The sequence below is a fragment of the Hemiscyllium ocellatum genome, unplaced genomic scaffold (genome assembly GCF_020745735.1).
Source record: "Hemiscyllium ocellatum isolate sHemOce1 unplaced genomic scaffold, sHemOce1.pat.X.cur. scaffold_233_pat_ctg1, whole genome shotgun sequence".
Classification (NCBI taxonomy): Eukaryota; Metazoa; Chordata; class Chondrichthyes; order Orectolobiformes; family Hemiscylliidae; genus Hemiscyllium; species Hemiscyllium ocellatum.
In genome coordinates this window covers 599,869-626,590 of record NW_026868055.1, presented here as the reverse complement: position 1 = coordinate 626,590, position 26,722 = coordinate 599,869, and the positions used below count along the sequence as shown (strand labels likewise).

Genomic DNA, 26,722 nt, shown 5'->3' with positions numbered 1-26,722 from the left:
CTGCCTGTCTTCTTCCCACCTATCCACTCCACCTCTCCTCCCTGACCTGTCACCTCCATCCTCTCCCACATCTCCCCATTGGACTCTATGCTACTTTCTCCCCCCCTCCTCTCGCTTATCTCTCCACGCTTCAGGCTCACTGCCTTGTTTCCTGATGAAGGGCTTTTTCTCTGCCCTTTGGATGCTGCATGAATGCTGTGATCCTCCAGCACCACTGACCCAGAATCTGGGTCCAGCATCTGCACTCATTGTTGTTACCTCCCATCACATGACCACAACATCTCAGCACAAGCAGGACACACTGCGCATGCTCCAGCAAACAGTGACCCGGGTGATTGATGTCAGCACCGGACCAATGAAAGGACGGTGGGCGGAGCTGGAGGACCTTGCGGAGGTTGATCCTCCAACCAATCACAGTGAATGAAGGGCGGAGCTAAAGTAAACCATGTGATCACCCTCGCGCCCGACGCAGAGTCGCTGTAATGAATGCTCGGGAAGTTATGGAGAGAAAGGAGACGGTAAGGAAAGAAATAAACAGGGAAATGGGAGAGAAAGCTGTGTTGCATGAGCGGAGAGGTTTTACAAACAAATTGTGCATGTCGGAAAACCACAAATGTGAACGTCCCAGTCCCGTGTTTGCAGTAAATGGGGAATTGCCTCAGCGGCTGCAGGCCTGAGTGAGCGCCGCCATCTTTATTCGGGACAACGATTCACTGGACACGTGCGGGCCGCCATCTTTGTAGGGGGCAAGGTGCAGCCAGGCGCATGTGCAGCCTCTCTCTGGTACAGAGTCATTGTGATGACAGCAGCCAATCCTGCTCTGATTCACCTCTGGGCTCCCTCAGGACCACTTTGTCAATGTCTAGCTTCCTCAGTCTCCAACCATGGGGGTATGTTTGGTCTGTTTATTACTGTATTATTACTTTTATAGACCATTTGTAAATGAATTTTTCACGTGGCCCAGCCCCTGACCATGTGCTGCTCTATTATCAGATTACTTTATCTTGAATATTTTTGAGTCAAGAATTCTTTTTTCCAATAAGCAAGTGTGTTTTCCTTCAGTTTCTGACTATCAAATTCTGCACCACTTTCATTCCCTGTCATGCATTTTGCATCCCCTTGAACTGTGTTTCTCTTTCCACAGATCCCAGTGATTAATGCCAAAGCCCTGTTGCCTGTGGAGAGGGTGATGCTTGACTTTATTGTACAGCTGCAGTTTGTGTGGTGAAGGTGCTCCCACAATGTGGTTGGGTAAGAGACATTACAGATTATTCATTACAGCAACAGTGATGATTTGAAGATAATGTCCAAATCAAGAACAGTTTGTAATTTTATTATCATGCTTATAATTTCATATAAAATATCATTGAGAATTTTAGATATAAAGCCAGAGATGGAGATATTAGGTCAGGTGACCAAAAACATTGCCAAAAAGCAGGTTTTGAGGGATGTCTTAAGGTGGAACGCAGACCTGTGATGTTTTGTCTGCAAATTCCAGACCATGTTGCTTTAGCAACTGTAGAATCAGCTACACAGTTGAAGTAATGAATTAACAAATCATTGGGAGTCTCGAAGTAAATGGATTGACGAGGTCTCAAAGGATGTGTGGTGCATGGAGCTAGGGATGAGAACAGCCAGGAATCAAGTCAAGAATGAGAATTTTAAATTGTTGTTGCTTATAGGAGCCTTTTGACGGATGAACATATTTGGGGAGAAGTGAGCACGTGGGCGATAGAGCTTTCAATTTTTCTTGAGATTACAGGGAGGTTGAATTTGGGAGGCTGGCCAGGAGTGTTTTTGGATAATTAAGTCTGGAGATAACACACGATGGATGAGAGTTTCAGTATATGAGCTGAGATGAGGGTGGAATCAGCTAGAAATAGTGGTGTTGGAGTGGGACTGGGCTGTCACTCTTACCTCAACTCTGGGATTCAGCTGGTTGTCAGGTTGTGAATCAGGTGGTAACCCAATCGGGAGCTGAGTGGCCCTGGTGGAGCCTAAAATGAGTGTCACTCAGTTGGCTGTTGCTAAGCAGCTGCTGCTTGATAGCCCTGTTGATGAATACTTACATCACTTTCCTGCTGATCGAGGGAAATTGCCTGGGTTGGAGTTGACCTGTGTTTTTGTGTTGAACATCCCTGGGCAATGTTCCACATTGTCAGTCAATGCCAGTGCTGAATGGGTACGTGGCTTTGTGGGTGGCAAGTTCTGGAGCACAAGTTGTCAGTATAATTGCCAGAATGTTAGCAGGACCCATAGCCTTTACACTACTTAACCATTTCTTGGTATTATTCGAACTAAATCAAACTGACTTAAAACTCACGTGTGTGATTTTGGAAACCACTGTTGAAGGCTGCGATGGATCATCCCACTTTGCAACTGGCTGAGAATTGCTGCAAATGCTGCATGGATGTGCGAGATCCCTCCGTTAGTTAGGGTGGGGATATCTGTTGTGCTTCCTGCAACAAGTTGATTAATTGTCCATTACCATTCACAAGTGGGTGTGGCAGAATTCTGATCTGATCCATTGGTTGTGGGATCGTTTAGCTCTGTTGCTTGATGCTGATGCTGTTTTAAATGCAGATGGTCCCGTTTGGTAGCTTCAACAGGTTGGCACTGCATTTTTAGGTATGCCTGGTGCTGCTCATGGCTGCCCTCCTTTCCTGTCCATTGTGATGGGTGAGTGCGGGATGTACAAACCATGAGATTACAGATTGTGCTGGAGTACAGTTCTGTTGCTGTTGTTATCCCACAGTGCCTCAGAGATATCCAGTTTGAGATCCTACATCTGTCCCATTTAGCATGGTGATAGTACCACTCAGCACAAGGGAGGTTTTTCTCAACTTTAAGGTGAGGCTTTGTCTCCAAAAAGACTGTGGGATGGTCGCTCTTGTCATGGACAGATACATTTGCAGCTGATAGATTCATACTGATAAGATCTAGTATGTTTTTCCATCTTGCTGGTTCCGTGACCGCCTGCTGCAAACCCAGTTGAGCAGCTATGTCCTTGAGGACCCGACCAGTCAGTCAGTAATCCTGCAGCTGAGCTACTCTTGGTAGAGGACATTGAAATCCTGTACCCAGAGTAGGCTTGTCACCATTTTATTGCCTCAGTGCTTCCTCCAAGTGTTATTCAACATGGAGTAGCACTGATCCGTCAGCCGTGGGAGCACAGTACGTGGTAATCAGCAGGAGCCATGAGACTTCCTGGTGTCCAAAGTTAATGCTGAGTACTCCCAGGGCAAAAGGTGTGTACATCACTGTGCCATCGCCTCTGCCTGGTCTGTCCTGCTGGTGGGACAGGACATATCAGAGATTTCAGGAGAAAGTGAAGACTGCAGATGCTGGAGATCAGAGTGGAGAGTATGGTGCTGGAAAAGCACAGCAGGTCAGGCTGATGAAAGGCTTAGGCTCGAAACATCGATTCTCCTTCGCCTCAGATGCTGCCTCACCTTGTTTTGCTTTTCCATCATCACACTCTCGATATCTAGGGATGGTGATGGTGGTGTCTAGCCATTATCTGTAAGGGATGACTCTGTGAGGATGACTATGTCAGGCTGTTCCTTGACTAGTCTGTGAGACAGCTCGCCACGTTTTGGCACAAAAAAACCGGATGTTAGTGAGCAGGATGTTGCAGAGCCGAGAGGGCTGATTCTGTGGTTGTATTTCTGGTGCCTTGTTAGATGCCAAGTGGTCCATCCAGTTTCATTCCTTTGTTGAGACTTTGCAGTGATTAATGCAGTGAGTAGCTTGTTGGGCGACTGTCAGGTTGGCAGGATATTTTCTGCCATTGACAATAGTTCCTTGGAAATCAGGAGATTCCTAATTCGTTATTATTTCATGAATTCAGATTCCATCGTCTGCCGAGCTGGGATTCGAACAGGGACTTCAGTTGTACATTTTAATATTCTGGATAAAAGTTAAATACATTAGGTTTGTTCACTCATTTTAAACATCACTAACCCTGGTTTTGTTTCTTTGTAAACACTGTCCATCATCCTGTCTCCTCCATCCTTCTCACCAACAACAAGAGCAACGAGCACACGAGTTTCTCTGTCACTAAGACTGAGACAATCCGACCAGCTGCCTCTGCTGCTTCCCTCCCTCCCACTAGCCCACTGAGACAAACTGCCTCACATGGTGTTCCTGGTTTTTGTCCCAAACTTACATCTTTCTCCTCTTGTCAAGTCTTATCAGAGCTCATCTTGATCTTTTCCTAGTCTCGCTAAACCACAGACATTCCAACTCTGTTTCCTCCCCGTCACTCCCCCCTCGCCAATTCACAGATATTGTTCCTTGTTCTGTCTGTCTGTCTTTTCTGGTTATGTCCTTCTCATCCATTCTGCAAAAAAAACTAACATTTAACCTCACCATCATTTGTAAATCCTGCTCCATCCCACTCTCCCTTTCCTTTATGAATTCCTTGTATTTGGTGTCCCTCCAGGATCTATCCTTGGTCCCTACTGTTTATCACCTACATACTGCCAGGAGGTGACATTGTCTAAAAGCACAGTGTGAGGTTTGACATGTACACTGACGATGCCCAGCTCTCCCTCCCCATCATCCCTCTCCATTGCTCCATTGTTACTCAGTTATCAAACTGCTTATCACATTCCCACTACTTGATTAACTGCAATTTCCTCCGATGAAACATTGTTACGGTTAAATCCATTACCTTCAGTTGCTAATACAAATTCCTTTCCCTTACTGCTGAGCCCCTCCCTCTCACTGGGTGCAGTCTGAGGTAGAACTAGACTCTTCACAATATTGCTGTCATATCTGACTTCAAGGTGACCTTCTAATCAGACATCTACACAATCACAAACACCAGGAATTCCAATCTCTGAAACGTTGCTTGTCTCCACCTCACCCCAGCTCCATTGCTACTGAAACCCCTTACCCGTGTCTGTGTTACCTTAAACTTGGTGAATCCGAAACAGAACCCTTGATTTCGTGACTGGCCCAGAATCTGCTGGCTTTCAGTGTTTCCTGCACAATTACCCCAGATCCCTTTCTGGTGCAGCTTTCTACAGATTCCACCATGTAAATAGCACTCTGTTCTCTTATTGTCCCCTCCAAACTGACCGACTTGACATCTTCCCAAATTATACTCCATCTGACAACTTGTTGCCCCCTTCTCCTGTGTATCTCTCTCTCTTCACAATCCTCTTAGCACTTTACAGTTATGCCTTTTCTAGGAATTTCCCCCCCCCCCCCCCCACCCATTCTTCTAAACATTTACTGGGAACAGTGGGCAGTGTGAAGCATGCAGAGATGCTCTGTTTTTAGAGATACTCTATGGGAGGAACTTGCTGCCCATTGGTCAGAATGGAGACAACTTGCCCATCGAGCTGCATGAACCTTTCACCCCCCCCCCCCCCCATGTCTTATTGATGAGGCACAGCGGCAGCACGGAAGGGAAAAAAAAAGAAGCAAATCCTGCTCTCCGCATCTCACTGACTCCTGGAATATTCTGTCCCATGTGTCAAAAATCTGCCCTGTTCAGTCGCATGAAATCCCAAGGTGGAAACTCACAGAAACCCACAGAGGTTTCCCCCTGAACTGACTGCTGACCTCCACAAGGGGTAATGTGTCCAGTCATCCTGGGCCAGGAGGAGGAGATGGTGTGAGTTTCTAACCTGAACTGACAGTGATGGAGTTTATAAACTTGTATTACAGGATACTACAGGTGGACATTCAGATGGTAATCTCAGTCATTGTAACACCAAACTCTGATTGAATTAGTCAATTCATCAGGACCTGGATATTCGCATTGTGTGTGAGTATTGTATTCCATCTGAATCCCATTTGCTGCATAAAAGTTCTCTTTGAATCTTCCCAAACCTTTTATGTGTGTCCTGTAATCCTTGTATAATGAGCTGATGGGTGTAAGGTTTATTATTATATGTATAATTTCTGTAAATCCCTCTGTCACAGCTCCCCTCAATTGCCTTTGCTACAAGGAGAACAACCTCAGTTTCCCCAAACCCCTGATTCCCCAGTGTCTGTTTGATTAGATTACTTAGTGTGGAAACAGGCCCTTCGGCCCAACAAGTCCACACCGACCCGCCAAAGCGCAACCCACCCATACCCCTACATTTACCCCTTACCTCTCACTAGGGGCAATTTGGCATGGCCAATTCACCTGACCCGCACATCTTTGGACTGTGGGAGGAAACCAGAACTCCCGGAGGAAACCCACGCAGACACGGGGTGAACGTGCAAACTCCACACAGTCAGTCACCTGAGTCGGGAATTGAACCCAGGTCTCTGGCGCTGTGAGGCAGCAGTGCTAACCACTGTGCCAGCATGCCGCCCACGGCTCTCTATAAGACACACATCAGGATTGTGTTGGAACGTTCTCCACTTGCCTACATCAGTGCAGCCCCCAACAATATTAAAGAAAGTGAACATCCTCCAGGACAAAGCACTGTGCCAGAGTGGTGTCCCATCCACCCCTTCAGCATTCCCTCTCCCCATCCCAGAGACACAGTGGCATCACTGTGTAAAAGGGAAAGTCAGCATTGTCCTCCCAGACCATAGGGCTGCTCTCTCATTAGGGAGGAAACTGGAGCCCCTGGAAGAAACCCATGCAGACACTGGGAGAATGGGCAAGTCCCACAGAGACAGTTGTCCAAAGCTGGAAACGAACCTGGGGCCCTGGCAGCAGGGCTAATCACTGAGCCACTGTGCCACCCTCAAATTGTAATTTGATTCACAACTACCACTTCCTCTGATAGTTCATTCCACACACAAACCATTGTCTGAACAAATATTTTTTAAAAATCCCCGAATCTCTTTTTAAAGCTGTTCTGCTGTCACCTTAAAAGCTGTGTACCCAGTCTTGAATCGGGTTCCTTCCTGGAAAGGACACCTGCTGTTCACATTACTGATACCACCCATCCATGATTTGAGTCTAATAAGGTCACTCCTCAGCCTCCTGCGCGCCAGTGAAAGACGTCGCAGCCTATCCAGCCTCTGCTTATAATTCAGACTATCCATTCCCCTCAACATCCTGGTAAATCGCTTTTGAATCCGCTCCAAATACATAATGTCCTCCCGATATCAGCATGGCCAGAACTGGACACAGAATTCCAGAAAAGGCCTCCCCAACATCCAAAATAACATCCCAACTCTTGTACTCCAAGGTCTGAGCAATGGTGACAAGTGTGCTAAGCACCTTCTTAACCACCCTGTCTACATGTGACACAGACTTGAAAGACCCGAACCCCTCGGCCTCTTTGTTCCATATCACTCCTCGATGCCCTGTTTTTAATTAGTGTAAGTCTGCTCTCGTTTGTTTTATCAAGATGTAATATTTTGCATTTATTCCAATCCAAAAATACCAAAAAAATCCTGAGCATTAAAGACAGTGGGAGTATACTGAAGAGGGAACTCAGGAGGGCAAAAAGGGGACATGAGATAGCTTTGGCAAATAGAGTTATGAATAATCCCAAGGGTGTTTATAAATATATTAAGAACAAAAGGGTAACTCGAGAGAGAATAGGGCTCTTCAAAGATCAGCAAGGTAGCCTACGTGTGGAGCCGCAGGAGATGGGAGAGATACTAACAAAATATTTTGCATCAGTGTTTACTGTGGAGAAGGACATGGGCAATATAGAATGTGGGAAAATAGAAGTTGAATATGTCCATCTTACAGCGGAGGACGTGCTGGGTGTCTTGTAACCTGTAAAGCTTGGTTAATCCCCAGCACCTGATCAGGTGTACCCTAGAGCTCTGTGGGAAGTTGGGAATGTGACTGCTGGGCCTCTTGCTGAGATATTTTGTATCATCGATTATCACAGACGAAATGCCGAAAGACTAGAGGTTGGTTAACATGGTGCCACTATTTAAGAAAGGTGGTAAGGACAAGCCAGGGAACTAACGACCGGTGAGCCTGGGCAAGTTGTTGGGGGGAATCCTGAGGAACAAGATGCATGTGTATACTGAAAAGCAAGGATTGATTAGTGATAGTCAGCATGACTTTGTGCATGTCTCTCAAACTTGATTGAGTTAATTGAAGATGTATCAAAGAGGATTGATGAGGGCAGAGAGGTGGACGTGATCTATGGAATTCAGTAAGGTACTGGACAAGCTTCCCCATGGAAGACTGCTTAGCAAAGTTAGATCTCATGGCATACAGGGAGAACTAACCGTTTGGATACAGAACTGGCTCAAATGTAGAAGGCAGGGTGGTGGTGGAGGGTTGTTTTTCAGATTGGAGGCATGTGACCAGTAGAGTGCCGTAAAGATCAGTGTTGGGTCCACTACTTTTTGTCGTTTATATATATGATTTAGATATGAGCATAGGAGGTATAGTTAGTAAGTTTGCAGATGACACCAAAATTAGAGGTATAGTGGACAGCGAAGAAGGTTACCTCAGACTACAACAGGATGTTGTTCAGATGGGTGAGAAGTGGCAGATGGAGTTTAATTCAGATAAATGTGACGTGCTGCATTTTAAAAAAGCAAATCTTAACAGGACTGATACACTTAGTGGCAAATTCCTAGATAGTGTTGATGAACAAAGATATCTTGCAGTGCAGGTTCATATTTCCTTGAAAGTAGAGTTGCAGGTAGATAGGATACCGAAGAAAATGTTTAGAATACATTCTCTTATTGATCAGAGCATTCAGTATAGAAGTTGGAAGGTGATTACAGGACATTGGTTAGGCCTCTTTTGGAATATTGTGTGCAATTCTGTTCTCCGTGAATCGGAAGGATGTTGTGAAACTTGAAGAGGTTCAACAAAGATTTACAAGGATACTGTCAGGGTTTGAGCTGCAGGAAGAGAGCAAAAAGGCTGGGGCTTTCTTTCCCTGGAGCATCAGAGACTGAGGGGTGACCTCCATAGAGGTTTATAAAATCATTAGTAGCATGGATAGGGTAACCAGACAAGGTCTTTTCCCTGAGTAGGAGAGTCCAGAAATAGAGAGCATAAGTTGAGGGTGAGAGGGGAAAGATATAAAAGGGAACTAAGGAGCAACTTTTTCATGCAGAGAGTGGTGCCTGAATGGAATAAGCTGCCAGAAGAAGTAGTGGAGGCTGACAATTACAGTATTTTAAAGGCATTTGGATACTTGACATGAATAGGAAAGATTTAGAGGGATATGGCCCAGGTGCTGGCAAGAGGGATAAGATTAGGTTCGGATATCTGGTCGGCATGGACAAATTTGACCGAAGGTTCTGTTTAGTGCTGTTCATCTGTGACTCACAGCTCAGTGGGTTTCGGTCCCTTCAAAGATAAATCTTAATCTGTTTTATTTTAGTAAAGCTACAACATTCAGTAGGGCGACAGTTTATTTCTTTAAATACACATCTTATGATAATTTGATAAAGTTTTTTAATATAAAATATTGGTACTAATTTATTCTAGAGCTGTGTTTTGTAAAGCTGTAAGATTGTGTGCCTTTTTCTGGGTCTGTGGACTGTTAAGGTGCAGAGATGGCCATTCGTACAGTGATGTGCTCTTCCTGTTGGATGTGGGAGATTAAGGAAGGTTTCAATGATCTGATTGTCTGCAGGAAGTGAGGATGCAAATCCTGTAGGATTTCCTGGATCAGATGGAGCAATGGTTAAAGGTAATGAAGAATTTACAGGAGCATGGGGGTGTGATAGGTGGCAGTTTCAGAAAGGTAGGAAAACTGCCGATCCAGTCAGGTAGATGGGTTTCCTCTAGGAAATGGAGGAGCGGAAGGCAAGTAGTGCAGGAGTCTCCTGTGGTTATTTCCATCTCCAACAAGTATACTGTTTTGGAAAGCGTCGGGGGTCACATTTTCAGGGGAATATCGCACTGACAGCCAAGTTACTAGTGTAATGAGTCTAGTATAATGTGAGGTATAACAGGTTCCACGCGATCGATGGTGATAGGGGGCTCTCTAGTCTGCAGCACAGACTGCAGTTTCTGTAGCTGATAGTGAGACCTCAGAGTGGGGTGGTGCCTCCCTACTGTCTGGGTGAAGGATGGCTCCGAGGGTGCAGAATATTCTGAAAGGGGAGAATGATCAGTGGGAGGTCGCTGTGCATTGGTACCAGTGACATAAGAGAAAAGGATGAAGTACTGATGAGAGAATATAGCAAATTAGCCTGGAGGATAATAAGCAGGATCTTGTGGGTAGTAATATCTGGATTACTCCCGTGCCACATGCTAGCGAGAGTAGGAATAGCAGGGTAGAGCAGATGAATGCGTGGCCAAGGATCTGATACAGGGGAGAAGGATTCCCATTTTTGGATCATTGGAATCTCTGCTGGGGGAGAGGTGACGTGCATAACAAGGATGGATTACACCTGAATTGGAAGGTGTCTAATATCCAAGCAGGGAGATTTGCTAGTGCTACTCGGGAGGCATTAAACCAGTGAGGGCGTGGGGGTAATCCTAAAGAGATAGTGAGAAAGGAGGTAACCCTGAGGCTGGTACAGTTGAGAAGTTAGACAGGCACGGGCAAGGCACAGAATGAGGTCGGACTGACAAGGTACAATAGACAATCGGTGCAGGAATAGGCCATTCTGCCCTTTGAGCCAGCACCACCATTCATTATGATCATGGCTGATCGTCCACAATCAGTATCCTGTTCCTGTCTTATCTCCATAAAACTTGATTCCATTATCTTTAACAGTTCTGTCCATCTCTTTCTTGAAATTATCCAGAGACTTGGCCTCCACTGCCTTCTGGGGCAGTGCATTCCATGTGTCCACTACTCTCTGGGTGAAGACGTTTCTCCTCAACTCTCTTCTAAATGGCCTCTCCCTTATTTTAAACTGTGTCCTCTGGTTCTGGACTCACCCATCCGTGGGAACATGCATCCTGCCTCCAGAGTGTTCAACACTTCAATAATCTTGTAGGTCTCAATCAGATCCCCTCTCATTCTTCTAAACTCAAGTGTACACAAGCTCAGTCGCTCCAATCTTTCAACATATGATCATTCCGCCAATTCCGGGAATTGTCCTCGTGAACCTACCCAACACTCCCTCAATAGCCACAATGCTCTTCCTCAAATGTGGAGACCAAAACTGCACACAATACTCCAGGTGCGGTCTTACCAGGGCCCTGTACAACTGCAGAAGGACCTCTTTGCTCCTATATTCAATTCCTCTTGTTATGAGGGCCAGCATGCAGTGAGCTTTCTTCACTACCTGCTGTACCTGCATGCTTGCTTTCATTGACTGATATACATGAATACCGAGATCTCGTTGTACTTCCCCTTTACCAAACTTGACTCCTTTTAGATAGTAATCTGCCTTCCTGTTCTTGCCTCCAAAGTGGATAACCACACATTTATCCACATTAAACTGCATCTGCTATGCATCCGCCCACTCACCTAGCCTGTCCAAGTTAACCTGTATTCTCATAACATCCTCCTCACATTTCACCCTGCCACCCAGCTTTGTGTCATCAGCAAATTTGCTAATATTACTTTTAAGATGTTCATCTATATTATTAATGTATATTATCAACAGCTGTGGTCCCAGCACCGAACCTTGTGGTACCCCACTAGTCACTGCCTGCCATTCCGAAAGGAAGCGTTTATCACTCCTCTTTGCTTCCTGTCAGACAGCCAATTTTCAATCCAAGTCAGTATATTCCCCTTTGTAAATCCATGCTGACTCTGACGAATCCTATTACTGCTATCCAAATGAGCCATAATTTCATCTTTTGTAATTGACTCAGCGTCATTCTCACCACTGACATCAGACTAACCGGTCTATAATTCCTTGTTTTATCTCTCCCAACTTTTTTTGAAAAGTGGGATAACATTAGCCACCCTCCAATCTGACTCTACATCTCCTGATTCTGTGTATCCCCCTTTCCCAAGGGACTGAACGTCATCCCTCATCAACAGGGCCATCCCACCCCCTCTGCCCATCAGTCTGTCCTTTTGATAGCACTGCACTGCATTTATTTCAATGCAAGAGGTTTTACAGGGAAAGCAGATGAGCTTAAGATATGGTTTTGAACATGGGACTGGGATATAGTGGGTATGACAGAAACGTGGCTTAGGTTGGACAGGCCAGGTAGCTTAATGTTCCAGGGAATAGATATGAGGAAGGGTAGAAAGGGGGATAAGAGGGAAGGTGGAATGGTGTTTTTGAGTAGGGATAACATTATTGTTGTGCTTAGGGAGGATATTCGTGGGGGTTCGCCCGTTGAAATTACTTGGGTGAAACTGGGAAATAAGAACAGGACGATCACCTTATTGAGGTTGTCTGTGTGGGTTTCATCCAGGTGTTCTGGTTTCCTCCCACAGTCCAAAGGTGTGCAGGTTGGGTGGAGAATCCAGGCTGGATTGCCGTATTGTTCAGGGATGGGCAGGTGGGTGGATTGGCCATGGGAAATGTTCAGAGATGTGCAGGCTAGGTGGATTGGTCATGGGAAATGCAGCGTTACAGGGGTAAGATAGGAGGCTCTGAGGGTCAGTGTGGATGTGATGGGCCGAATGGCCTGCTTCCACACTTGGGATTCTTTGACGACAATTCTACTGGTTTTAAAATAGTTGCAGAAAATAATAGATCAGATCTAAAAGTTGGTGTTCAAAATTGGACAAAGGTGAATTTTGATGGTACAAGGCAAGAACTTTCAATATTTCTTTGCAACCCCCAGGTAAAGGGACGGCTGGAAAGTGGGAACATAAGAACAGAAGGAATAGGAGCAGGGGTAGGCCATCTGGCCCCTCAAGCCTGCACTGCCATTCAATAAGATCAGGGCTGATCTTTTCATGGCCTCGGCTCCACTTTCCTGCTCTCTCACCATAACCCTTAATTCGATTCCTGTTTGCAAATCTACATTTTGCCTTAAAGACATTCAAGTTGATAACATCAACTGCTACACTCAGCAGGGAATTCCACGGATTCATAACCCTTTGGCTGAAGAAGTTCCTCCTCAACTCTGTCCTAAATCAGATACCCCCTTATTTTGACGCTGTGCTCTCTAGACTGACCCGCCCCCCAATGGAAATAACCTCCCTGCTTCTATCTTATCTATTCCCTTCTTAATTTTATTTTTTCCAATACAGCCTCCCATTCTTCTAAATTCCAACAAGTATAATCCCAGTCTATTCGGTCTCTCCACATACACCAATCCTCTCAACCCCCGACTCAAACTAGTGATCCTCCTCTGCACCCCCTCCAGTGTCAGTACATCCTTGTTGAAGTAAGGAGATCAAACCTGTACACAGTACTCCAGGTGTGGCCTCACCAGCACCCTGTACAACTGCAGCATAACCATCCCTCTAGCAAGGAAGGACAATAAACCCTTCACCATCTCTTTTAGTCCCCTGGGATGCATTCCATCACGGCCAGGAGACCCATGTTCTTTTGGGCTGTTATCTTTTCCAACACTACCTCTTTACTGAGAGTGACTGTTTCCATGTCCTCATCTGCCATTGCCTCCATAGGCTGGTGAAAATGAGACAACAAGAGTACATGGACAGTATGTTCCTGTTAAAGCCAAGTCTGGTAGGTGTAGAGAATGCTGTGTGTCTAGAGAAATTGAGGGTCTGGTCAAAAAGATGAAGGAGGGATATGGCAGCTACGGACAGCTGGGTTTGAGTGAATCCCTTGGAGTATAGGGGCAGTAGGAGTACACGTGAGGGAAAACAGGAGGGCAAAAAGGATACATGAGATAGCTTTGGGGGGAAAGAGGTTTAAGGACAACCCAAAGAGATTCTACCAAACACTAAGGACAAAAGAGTAACCAGGCAGAGAATAGGGACCCTCAAAGATCAACAAGGCTGTCTGTGGAACCACAGAAGGTGGGAGAGATACTACCCAAGGATTTCATGTCAGCTTTTACTGAAAGAGGATATGGAAGCTAGAGAGTTTGGAGAAATAAATAGTGATGATTTGACAACTGTCCATATTACAGAGGAGGTTGTACGGGATGTCTTATACAGAAAGCTGAGTAAATCTGTGGGACCTGATCAGGTGTATCCCAAATCTTTGTGGGAAGTGATCGTCGGGCCCCTCGTTGAGAGATTTGTATCACCGATAGCCGGAGGTGAGGTGCTGCAAGACAGGAGCCATTATTTGAGAAAGGTGATGAGGAAAGGCCAGGGAACAATACACCGGTGAGCCTGAGGGTAGTGGCAGACAAGGTGTTGGAAGGAATTCTGAAGGACAGGTTTATATGTAATTGGAAAGGCAAGAAGTGATTAGGGATAGTCAGCATGGCTTTGTACATACATCACTAACTTGGACTTCAGAAAGACATTCAAAAAGGTTCCACATAACAGACTGGTTAGCAAGTTAGACACCATGGGATGCAGAGAGAACCAGCTATTATATACAAATTGGCGGGAAGGTTGGGGACGGAGAGTAGTGCTTTTCGGACTGGAGCCCTGTGATGAGCAATATGGTGTAAGGATCAGTGCTGGATCCACTGATTTTCATCATTTATATCAATGATTTGTGAGTGAATATATGAGGTATAGTTAGTAGGCTTACAGTAGACATCAAAATTGGAGGTGCACTGGACAGTAAAGAAGGTTACCTCAGAGTACAATGGGACATCAATCAAATGGGCTGAGGATTGTCAGATCGAGTTTATTTCAGATAAATGTGAGGTGCTCCATTTTGGAAAAGCAAATGAGGGCAGGAATTATACACTTAATGGGAAGGTCCTGGGGGTGTTGCTGAACAAAGAGATCTTTCAGTGCAGGTTCATAGTTCCTTGAAAGTGGAATCATAGGCAGGGTAGTGAACAAGGTGTTTGGTGTACTTGCCTTTACTGGTCAGTACATTGAGTAGTGGAGTTGGGATGTCATTCTGCGGCTGCACAGCACATTGATTCAGCCACTTCTGGAATTCTGCTTTCAGTCCTGGTCTCCCCGCTATCGGAATGATATTATGAAATTTGCAAGGGTTCGGAAAAGATCTGCAAAGATGTTGCTAGGGTTGAGGGTTTGAGCTATATAGATAGAGGGTGAATAGGCTGGAGCTGTTTTCCCTGGAGCATCGGATACATTTGTGAGGAGCATGGATAGGATGAAATCCCAGAGTCTTATTCCCAGGATATGTGAGTCCAAAGCTTGGGGGCACAGGCTTCAGGTGTGAGGGAAAAGATTTAAAAGGGATCTAAGGGGCAATGTTTCCAGCTGAACATAGTACGTGTGTGGAAGGAGCTGCCAGAGGAAGTGTGGAGGCAGGTACAATTACCCAGTTATGCCTTTGAGATGTTGTATGTGATTAGCAAAAGTTTAGAAGGATACAGGCCAAGAGCTGGCATATGGGATGATATTAATTTAGGATATCTGGTCGGCATGGACAAGTTGGATCGAAGGGTCTGTTTCTCTGCTGTACATCTTTATGGCACTACTAAAATTAAGATGGGTTTCTCTTTTATGGAGAGTTAGCAGAAGATCAACTAATTCTCCTTGGAGCTAAGAAGGTTAGGCAGGGATTTCGACCAGGAGCAGATTTGTTTCCAGGATATTTAATTTACAGAGAGACAGACGGAGAAATTATTAACGTCACAATTTTGAGTAACTACCTTCAGGTAAATGGCAAATAAAACAGGTTAAAAATGTGAAGATTATTGTACTCACTAAGTTCCAGATGCTCAGAACAGTTTGGACGCAGATTCAGTAGTTATTGAGAAAACAAATTTGGAATTTAACTTTTTTAAGGAAGGATTTGGAGGGCTACAGACAAATGGGAGGTGAGTTGGGATAGACTGGCACCATCTCCAGAGGGGCCAGTACAGCTGAATAGCCCCAAACCCCTGTGCTCTGCGTTACTGCCCCATTCACTGTGAATGATGAAGCTCATCCCAGGGCAGAGTCCAAGAGACATACAGCATGGAATTAGACCCTTTGGTTGAACTGGTCCATGCCGACCAGATATCCCAACATTTGGCACATATCCCTCTACACCCTTCCTATTCACATGCCCATCCAGATGCCGAATGGTGTAACTGTACCAGCCTCCACCACTTCCCCAAACAGAAGATTCCATACAGGCACCCATCTCAGTATGAAAAAAGTTGCCTCTTGGGTCCCTTTTAAATCTTTCCCCTCTCACCTTAAACCTACACCCTCTCGTTCTAGACTCCCCCACCCCAGGGAAAAGCCCTTGTCTATTTTTCCCATCCATACTCCTCATGATTTTAGAAAGCTCTATGAGGTCACCCCTCATCATCCGATGCTCTTGGGAGGAGCCCACTCATGTCACAATGGGGCCCAGGTGATTGACAGCAGCTTCAGACCAATAGGAGAATTGGCGTGATCCTTCGGCCAATGGGAGTGAATTGGGGTGGGTCCAGCAGGCCAACACATGGCCATGAGCTGTGCAGGCGCAGTGTCACTGTGAGAGAGGTCCTCATGAGTGTGAAGGGAGTGGGAGAGACTGCAAAGTCTGGGGAAGAAATTGAGTTATTGTGGACTGGGAGGGTTTATAAACGCACAGTTTTAGGCTGCTAGACTTAAATTAGAAATTCCTGGTAAATTAGAACCAAAAGAACTGCGGATGCTGTAAATCTCACTCAACAGCCAAAAGATACTGGAAAAGCTCAGCAGGTCTGGCAGCATCTGTGAAGAGAAATCGGAGTTAACATTTTGGATCTGCTGACCCTTCCTCAGAACTGATGCTACTGAAAAAAAATGTTGGTATATATGCAGAAGATCGGGGTTAAGGAGTAAATGATAGGTGGTGATAGAGTCCAAAGAGATGGGAGCAGTTGGACAAAGGAGTGGATAACGATCTGGCTGGGGCAGGGTGAATAGCCGTTTATGGGGACTGTTAGTGGCTAACTATAGCTAATGTGTAATGGTAGGTTATGTACTAACAAGGCCTGGTGTGTGGGTTAAGAGGCTATGGCGCTAGGACATTGGAGAGTTCAGGACCTAAATTATTGATTTTGATACTGGGGCTAGAGGGGTGCAGGGTCCCCAAGTAGAAGATAAGGTGTTGTTCTTCCAACTTGCGTTAACATGTGGCGCTGGAAAAGCACAGCAGGTCAGGCAGCATCCCAGGAGAAGGATAATCGACGTTTTGGGCATATTCCATTCATCAGGAATGCCGGGATTGGGAGTGGGGTGGGAAGTAAGAGGGCTGAGAGATAAATAAGAGGGATGTGTGGTGTTGGTGGGAAGTGGGCTAGGAAGGCAATGGGTAGATGTAGTTAGAGGGTAATGGAGATAGGGTGGAGTGGATAATTGGAAAGGAAAGTGGACAGGTGGGACAGTTTAAGGGCGTGGTGTCGAGTTGGAGGGTTGGATCTGGGATAAGGCAGGGAGGGGAGATGAGGAAACCTTGATTCTGTGGTTAAAGGGTCCCAATTTCTTCCTCCAGGCGTCGGGTAGCTGGGATTTGGTGGTGGAGGTGGCCCATGACTTGCATGTCCTTGGAGGAGTGGGTAGGGAAGTTGAAGTGGTCAGCCACAGGATGGTGGGGTTGGTTGGTGCATGTGTCCCAGAAATGCTCCCTGAAACATTCCGCAAGTTGGTGTCCCAGGAGACAACATCGAAAGCAAAGGCCATAATAGGTGAGGTGTTTGGATGTGCAGGAAAATCTCTGCTGGATGGGGAATGGTCCTTTGGAGGTGAGGGGGAGGTGTGGGCACAGGTTTTGCACCTCTTGTATTGACAAGTGAAGGTGCTGTGAGTGGAAGGTGGGTTGTTGGGGAGCGTGGATCTGACTAGGATTCACAGGGAATGGTCTCTGTGGAATGCTGAAAGGAATGGAGAGGGAAATATATCTCCGGTGGGATCTGATTGTAGGTGGTGAAAATGGCGGAGGATGATGCGTTGTATCTGGGTGGAAGGTGAGGACTGGGGGGGTTCTATCCTTGTTGCAGTTGGAGAGGTGTGGTTCAATGGCAGAGGTGCGGGAAGTGGTGGAGATACACTGGAGGGTATTGTTGACCACGTAGGAGGGGAAATTGCAGTCCTTGAAATATGGTGTGTTTTGGAATGTTCTGCCAGCTTGCATCAAGCTTCACTGGAACACTGCAGTAAGCATGAGACAGAGATGTTGGCCAGGGAACAGGCTCGTGTGTTAAAGTAGCAGGCAGCTGGAAGATCGGGGTCTGTTTTGCAGCAGAACGTAGATCATCAACTGCCATTTCCAGCACCTCCACTGAGCTGCTGCCAGACACAGGTTCCTGTCCCCTCCATTACCAGCTATTCACCCTCCCAGCAGATTGTTATCTACTCCTTTCTTTCCAAATGTTATTTTTTCTTTTGGGCTCTGTCCCCACCTATTATTTACTCTTTACCCCCTATCTCCTGCAGTCCAAAGATGTGCAGTAAGGTGAATTGGCCAAGCTAAATTTCCCGTAGTGTTCAGGGATGTATAGGTTAGGTACATTAGTCAGGGTAAATGTAAAATAATAGGGTCGGGGAATGGGTTTGGTTGAGAAACTCTTCAGAGGGTGAGTGTGGACTTGTTGGGCCGAATGGCCTGTTTCCACACTGTAGGGATTCTAATTTTCCCAGCTGCAGTCAGTTCTGAGTGAGGGTCACTGGACCTAGAATGACCCTTAGTGTGTGCAGAAGGAGGAAACGGGAAAGGGGAGTTGGATCAGTTTAGACTGGAAGGGTTTAATTACACTCTGTACAGGTAGTTAGGCCTGAATTAGAAACTCTTGGTCCCACGTTTACAGCAAATGGGAAAACGGCTGTGGGCCTCAGGCGGTGATGGGTTCTGGGTTATGGCCACCATCTTTATTGGGGACAAGGTACAGCGAGGCGCATGGGCATATCCTCTTCCTGGGTGGGGTCGGGGTGATTTGAAGAGGAGCATTTACACATCAAACACATACCAAGAGAAGTATTTGTCTTTACTGTTCAGCCTGCACTGACTGAGTTTTATTTTGTGAATTCACTTTATAGGATTTTATTTGAGAATAATTGAGACAGGGATCTCAAAATCAACTTTCTATCGTCAGCAGGGTCATCAGGATCGGAATACCATTGACATTTAACTGGGGAAGGAGAAAGGTGTGTCTGTTCTGTCTGTGGGAAAGTATCTCTTTTTTTTCAAGCAAAAAGCAGAAAGATGTTCCAAGGGATCACCCTTTGGGTTTGTGCTCAATTCTGGGCCCTGAGAGGGAACACAGATTTGTCCAAATTACACCTCGTCTCTACATAGGAACTGTCAGATTTAGACCCAATCACCCACTTTCTGATGTTAACCTGTAAACTCCTCATTTTCAATTCCCTGCAAGCTTCTGATTAAAATTCCTTATGGACTCAAATTCCAGCACCATTTCGGGTGGAATGTTCCAGGTTTTGACAACTGTCTGTTCATTCAGAAACTGCTGAGGTCCGTATTGACTCTGGGGTTACAAAGGGCTGAATTGAAAGATGAGATGCAGTTCTTCAGCTCCCATTGAGATGCATTGGAACAGTACAGGAGGCTGAGGGCAGTGTAGGTGTGAGCAGACAATGAAAATGACAGGGCTGCACCGTGAGGGCTGCTTGGTTCAATGAGAGTGTTTTGGAGTTGGGTGTAAATAGAGCGAGGGGAGACAGGGAGAAGGTGAACCACAGCTTCAGTTTTAGTCCAGGCCATTCAGCAATTCACATGTTCCCAAAGGGAACAGCCAAGTTGTAAGCGATACCTGCTGAGTGTTTTCTTTAAAACAGTTTTTAAAGTGTAAAATGTCAGCTTAAGTAAAGATCGGGGCTTTTGATGATAATGGAAATGTTGGAAGAGAAGGAAGGTTTTTGCTCATTTAAATTCTCCTAATGGGAGTAACTAGCTGAAACTAGAGACACATTGTTACAGGAGCCCTCAGACCCGTGGGGCGCTCCTCTTGTACAATGTGGGAAATAAGGGACACTTCCAGTGTCCCTGACGGCTGTGTGTGCAGGAAGGGTGTCCATCTGCAGCTACTGGGAAACTGCTTTTCAGACCTGGAGCTGAGAGTGGACTCACTGTGGAGCAATACTGAGAATGTTATGGACGGCACGTTTAGTGAGTTAGTCACACTGCAGGTGAGGGTTACACAGGCAGAAAGGGAATGGGTGACCATCAGATCAAGCAAAAGGCTCAGGAAGGGAGTGCAGGACTCCCCATGATCATTCCGCTTCTCATACAGATATTGTGCACCGCTTGGGATTCTATAAGGGAGGGAACAGGTGGGGTTGCCTCTCAGGGGAAATCAGCAACAGCCAGGTTCATGACCCCACAGAGAGCTCCGCTGCACAGAACGGGAGGAAGGAGAATGGCAGAGCTATAGTGACAGGGGATCCAGTAGTCAGGGTCAGAGACAGGCGCGTCTGTGGCCACTGACATGAATCCAGGACAGTGGAATTGAACCCAGGTCCATTTATTGATAAAGTGCACAGACTAATAAAGGTCAACGTCCCAAATGCAACCTTCAGCACTTGGTCACCCTAAAGCTCTATTTTCCAGGGTCTGTGCACTTACTCTGAGCCCTTCAGAGGGATTGAAGGGGATGGGGAGAAAACAGGAACAGGATTGTGTTGTAGATCTACAAACTAACTGTCACCCTCCCCTCTCGGTCTCCCCCCTCTGTCTCCCACCCCACATCGTACCTCCTCCCCACCGCAGGGAAAAGACCTTGTGTATTTACCCTATCCATGCCCCTACTGATTTTATAAACCTCTATAAGGTCACCCATCAGCCTCTGACGCTCCAGGGAAAACGGTGTATTCATCCTCTCCCTATAGCTCAAATCCTCCAACCCTGGCAACATGCTTGTAATACTTTTCTGACCCCTTTCATGTTTCACAATATTGTTTTGAGAGGAAGGAGACCCGAATTGCACGCAATATTCCAAGCATGACCTAACCAATGTCTGTATAGCCGCAACATGACCTCCCAACTCCTATACTCAGTGCTCTGACCAATAAAGGAAAGCATATTAAACACCTTCTTCACTATCCTATCTACCTACGATTCTGCTTTCAATGAGCTGTGAACCTGCACTCCAAGGTCTCTTTGTTCAGCAGCGCTCCCGAGGACCTTACCATTAAGTGTATACATCCTGCTAATATTTGCTTTTCCAAAATGTAGCACCTCACATTTATCTGAATTAAACTCCATTTGCCAATCCTCAACCATCTGACCAAGATCCCGTTGTAATCTGAGATAATCTTATTCACTGTCCACTACACCTCCAATTTTGATGTCATCTTACTAACAATACTTTCTATATTCACTTCCAAATCATTTATATAAATTATGAAAATTAGTGGATCCAGCACCGATCCTTTGTGACACCCCACTGGTCACAGGTCTCCAATCTGAAAAGTAACCTTCTGGCACCACCCTCTGTCTTCTACCTCTGAGCCAGTTTTGTATCCAAACGGCTCGTTCTCTCTCTGTATTCCGTGAGATCTAACCTTGCTAACTAATCTCCCATGGGGAACCTTCTTGAACGCCTTACTGAAGACCATGTAGATGATTTCCACCGCTTTGCCCTGACTTAAGTTCATGAGACGTGATTTCTCTCACACACAGCTGTTAATAGTATACAGGACTTAACTCTGTATATTGGAGTCTGCGCCACTCAGTTATGGGTGTTCATATTCTGGATAAAGTTCACGTACACCAGCTTTGTGTTAGTGACTGTGTATCGAGTCTTATTAATATCACCAACACAGTGAGTTCCTTTTCAAAGGCAGTCCCTATATCCCTAACCCTGCTCCCATCTGCTCTGTCTCCTCCATCCCCACTGTAGACAGTAAGTGGGAGGAGCTCATGGAGTTTCCATGTGAGTGAGACGGAGAACATCTTCCCTTCTTTCCTCTAGTCCACCAAGAAATGGTGGTAGTGTCCTTACCTCTGGACCAGGAGGATCAGGTTCAAAGTTGAGTGACAGCATCTTTGAAGTGGCTGATTGGAAAACCTGCCCAAGCCACCAGGCCATACTGTCTCCCAGCTGTCCCTGCCTGAGCCTCTAAACAAAACCTTCCTGTAGTTTCTCTCCTGTTAGACTCTCCCATTGCTCAGTTTGTCCAGGATCCCCTCCTGCTGCTGCACTGCTCATGTCCCTCACTGACCTGTCCATCCCCCAGTGTCCTCCACATTCATTCATTGTTTACAATCCCATTGTCCCAGTCCTCCAGCCCCGCCCCCTCCACCCTATTGGGCAGTGGCTGCTGTCAATCACTCAGGCTCCTGTGTGATCTGGAGCATGCTCAGCAGGAGGGGAGACCGGTGCATGGGCGCAGTGCTGGGCAATTGTTGGTGTATGTGCAAGGTGGGTCAGTGCCAGGGAGAGCGGCTGTGGGTGTGTGGGATTGATCTTTCATTGGCAGCTCACTCCCTTCCTCCCTCTGGGAACAGGACCCAGGGGAATGGCCCCTCCCCTGGTATCGGGACAAGTGGTCGGCGTATCAGTGGGGGAGTATTTTGCAGAAAGTTATCAGAACTCGGGTGAAGATTCAGGGATGTTACGGAGAGGAACATTCATTTTAGTTCATTTTTATTCAACCAGATATGATTTGGCCAGTGTGTGCAGGATGGTTCTCATCCGAGGATCGGAGTAGGGGAATAAATAAGAGGTTCCAGATTGGGGGGGAAAAAGTCAGTCCGTTCTGTCCCAGAAGGAAGCCCTGGGAGGTGTGGGGAGGATTCACCAACACCCAGGAGGCTCCGAGTCAGACTCATTGATTTGATTAGATTAGATTTCCTACAGTGTGGAAACAGGCCCTTCGGCCCAAACAGTCTACACCGACCCTCGGGTTACCCACCCAGACCCATTTCCCTCTGATTAATGCATCTAATATTATGGGCAATTTAGCCTGGCCGATTCACCTGACCTGCGCATCTTTGGATTGCTGGAATCGAACCTGTGACCCTAGTGCTGTGGGGCTGCCGTGCCATCGTGCCACCCCTTTTCTTGGTTTTTAGTCTGTAGGCAGGAGCTAGGAAGCTGAATTCAAAGAGAGGAGAGTGTTAGAACTAGGTGTGGAGGGAAGGAGTGAGGAGATTATTTTGGATTTCAGTTCACAGAAGAGAGAAATTGTGAGACTGAGATTTAAAGCTTTGGGGGAACAAAGAAACTGCAATTTAATACTATAATTGTCTTATGAATTTCCATCCTGTGTTAACGGTGGTGACTTGTTTTCTCTGTTGTAGAGAACCGAAAGGGCAGATTTGCAGATGAGAAATTTAAATTGAACTTCATTTTCAGTTTTGATAGTTACTTGATCCGTGCCGATCTGAATATCATTGGCCTTTTCATGTGGAAGGGAAGGTGTGTATTCTGTCCGTGGGTGAATATTTCAAATGTCAGTGTGTCTGGAAAAATTACTGAGGTACAGCCAAGTCCATGTTAGCGTGGTGACTGTGGAGAGAGGATCAATCTAAACATCAGGTCATAGGCAGAGAACAAAGGGAACTAACACCTTCAACATATTGTCTCACTATAAACCATTGTTAGCAGCTAACCTGAGAATGCAACTTTAAAAAGAAGGGTTTTGTGATTTACACATGAAAGAAGTCAAACTATCACTGTATTCTCACAGATGAAAGGCTTAACAGACAATTATTTTTTCAATGTATAATTTCAGTTACATCACACTGCAAATTTTTGCTATAATCTGTGTTATGATCGAGCCCTCCACAATCACCTGATGAAGGAGCGTCGCTCCAAAAGCTAGTGTGCTTCCAATTAAACCTGTTGGACTACAGCCTGGTGTTGTGTGATTTTTAACTTTGTACACCCCAGTCCAACACCAGCATCTCCAAATCATGACTCCTTTGGGGAGGGTGGTGAGTTTTGGATTCAGGTTTCCAGTTATTACCATAAGAAGATGAGCACTGGGTACAGGAGAGGGAATGCAGCTCTTCGAACCAGCCCCACCATTTAATACGGTGATGATTGAGCTCACCTCGGTCTCAGCTGGGTTTTCCTGCCTGCTCTCTCTCACCCTTCATCTCATTGCAAATTCAACATCTGTATCTCTTCATTAAATCTGCTCATTGTCCTGGCATCCACTGCATTTTGAATAGGGAATTCCACAGATTCACAGCACATTGAGATAGGTACATTCTTCTTCATGAAATTAGAATAGAATCCCTACAGTGCAGAAACAGGGTATTCGTCCATGGAGTCCACACCAACCCTATAATGAGCATCCCATTCAGACTCACCCATTCCCTGTATTTCCCATGGTTAATGGCTTCACCTGCACAGGCATGGACACTGTGGGCAATTTAGCATATCCAATCCTCCTAACCTGCACATCTTTGGACTGTGGGATGAAACGGGAGCACCCAGAGGAAACCCGCTCAGACACGGGGAGAACGTGTAAACTCCACACAGTCACCTAAGGCTAAAATCAAATCCAGGTCCCTGACACTGAGTCAGCAGTGCTAACCATTGAGCCACCTCTGCTTAAAATCTGCTCCTCCTATTCACTTCCCACGCCCCAGTTGGCTGAATCTATATTCCTTACATCAGAAAATCAGGTTGTGGAAGCAGGTGTCTCAGTAAAACCCAGTGACAGCCCATATGTCCTGTGTGTCTGAATGGGGATCCTATACACAACACCCTCCAGTCCACAATTTTCATACACTTTCCAGAGACAGGGCTCCAGTGGCTTCTTGGGGACTACAACACCCACAATCCCTGTGGCAGGGACCACACGTGTGTGGGGAAACCCCGCACTGTACATGTACAGAATGTGGGCAGGTTTTGGAGCATGTGCTTTAGGTAAGTATACTTTGCAGAAAGTATTTCACACTGTGATTGGCTGGGGAAGGGATGCATCTGCTTCTGGTATTGATCTGTTAGGGGGTCACCACACCCATGTAGGACCACTCTCCATCCCCAATTCATTGTAATGCTGGGAATCAACAAATGGGAAACAAAGAAGGATCTGACCCATTCTCCCAGACTGAAGGTTCCTCTTCTGTCCAGGATCTGCCACCTCCCTTTCTGTTTCCTTTTGTTTCATTCTGCTGTTACATTATTGACTTGCAGCAACTGAAGGGAAAGGAAGTGAACCCAGAAAGGGTGCAGAGTCTAACCAGGGACGGGAAGTGGTGGCATGGATCTGTTTATCAGTAACTCCATGAGAATGGGGAGGCTGTTCATTAGGGGGTAGCAGAGTCAGAATGGTGGGAGCGAGTAAGTGGGCTGGAGGGTAACAGCTTTGGGGGAAGAAAGGGGTTGCAAATGTGTTGCTGGTCAAAGCACAGCAGGTTAGGCAGCATCTCAGGAATAGAAGGGGAAAAGGAAATTCCAAAGAAGCTAGAATTGTCTGGTCTGAATTTCTAACCTGTACATATTCCTTTATACAGGGTGCTAGATGATGAAGATTTGCAGACTGAAATCTCAAAATCATGTGCAGATTGTGATTAAGTTAACCAGCATTTGAAGAACCAAAGATAGAGATTCACTCGGCCAAAATCCTGCAACACTCTCCCTCCCAGCATTGTTGGTCTATCTGCACCAAATGGACTGTGAATGGTTCAAGACAGCAGCTCACTCCCATCTTCTCAAGGGTAACTAGAGATGGGGAATAAATGCTGGCTGAGCCAGTGATGCCCATATCCTGGAAATGGGTTCTATCTCTAGTTGCTGAAACCCAGTTGATGTTACTGCAGGATGATGAGGGACGCTGAGTGCATCCTCCAGGAGGCAGCACCATCACATTACCCCTGCCTACACCCACACAGTAACACAGCAACGTCACTGGAACAAAAGGCAGTGAAACCAAAGGAGGACTTAGATATAGTTCTTCGAGGTAAAGTCATGAAAGGGGATTGGAGCACAGCAGGAACAGGAGACTGAGCTGGATGGTCAGCTGTTTCCCATTGAATGGTGGAGCAGGATTGAAAGGCTGAATGGTCTCCTCCTGCTGCTATCTCCCAGGTATGTATGTAGCCATGGAGCCCGGGAAGGAAGGAGTGGGCAGGGATTCTCCAGGAGATTGCACTTCCACAACAGGTTTCAGTGAGGGAAGGTTTGATGGATCTTATTTAACATTTATCTTTAACACAAAGTTTGTAAATTTTGGTTTTAAAATGTTGTAAAAGTTTTTTGCACAGCAAATAAAATTAAAGAAAATAAATTAAACTGTCTGAATATAACACTTTTAAAACTTTCAACCACTGTAAAACAAAATCCCTTTTGTCACGGACACCATCACTTTCCAGTTACTCAAGCTCCAGGGAAATATTCCCTCCCTGTCTGAACCTTTGGTTTGATGTAATTGCTTTTCAGGTCTCCTTCTGTGAGCTGCGAAGCGTTCTTTTTCCCCATTTCCCTGACACAGAAATGTTATCACAGCAACCTTCCCACCATCAAAATCATCATTATGCCATTTTGCTTTTGGTTAACATATAATCACCAACAGTGCAAAAGTGAGGACTGCAGATGCTGGAAACCAGAGCCGAGATTAGAGTGGTGCTGGAAAAGGGCTTTTGCCAAAACGTTGATTTTCCGGCTCCCCGGATCCTGCCTGACCTGCTGTGCTTTTCCAGCACCACTCTAATCTAGACATATCATCACCAACAGTAAACCATTTGTGTAACCAATTGAATATTTCCAAAGAAAGCCCATTACGGGCCAAGCAAACCATTACAAGTGACAGAGTGAGAAGGGACTAAATCAAAGTAGAGTTGTGGGGAGGGGGCAGCGGTGGGGATAAAGCACTGTATCCCCTGCGGTGCCCACCTCTATCTAAAGGCATCGAGAGAATTGATACACACCACATGGTCCTTCTCCAAGGACACCCGGCTGTGTAGCCTTTATCCTCAATCATAGAATAGAGTCCCTACAGTGTGGAAGTAGAGCACTGGCCCA

General features: G+C 46.0%; 1 long non-coding RNA gene across 3 annotated transcripts; it reads left to right on the top strand.

Moving 5' to 3' along the window:
- The first annotated feature begins 444 nt into the window (after positions 1-444).
- On the top strand, positions 445-25,914 carry LOC132811704 (uncharacterized). 3 transcript variants are annotated; one of them, XR_009643367.1, is made up of 4 exons: positions 445-518; positions 1,145-1,251; positions 5,680-5,779; positions 25,216-25,914. It is a non-coding gene; the product is annotated as an uncharacterized LOC132811704 (long non-coding RNA). The 3 variants fall into 3 exon arrangements; XR_009643366.1 differs by lacking the exon at positions 445-518 and adding an exon at positions 739-890; XR_009643368.1 differs by lacking the exons at positions 445-518; positions 25,216-25,914 and adding exons at positions 739-890; positions 9,437-9,518.
- Positions 25,915-26,722: the final 808 nt, after the last annotated feature.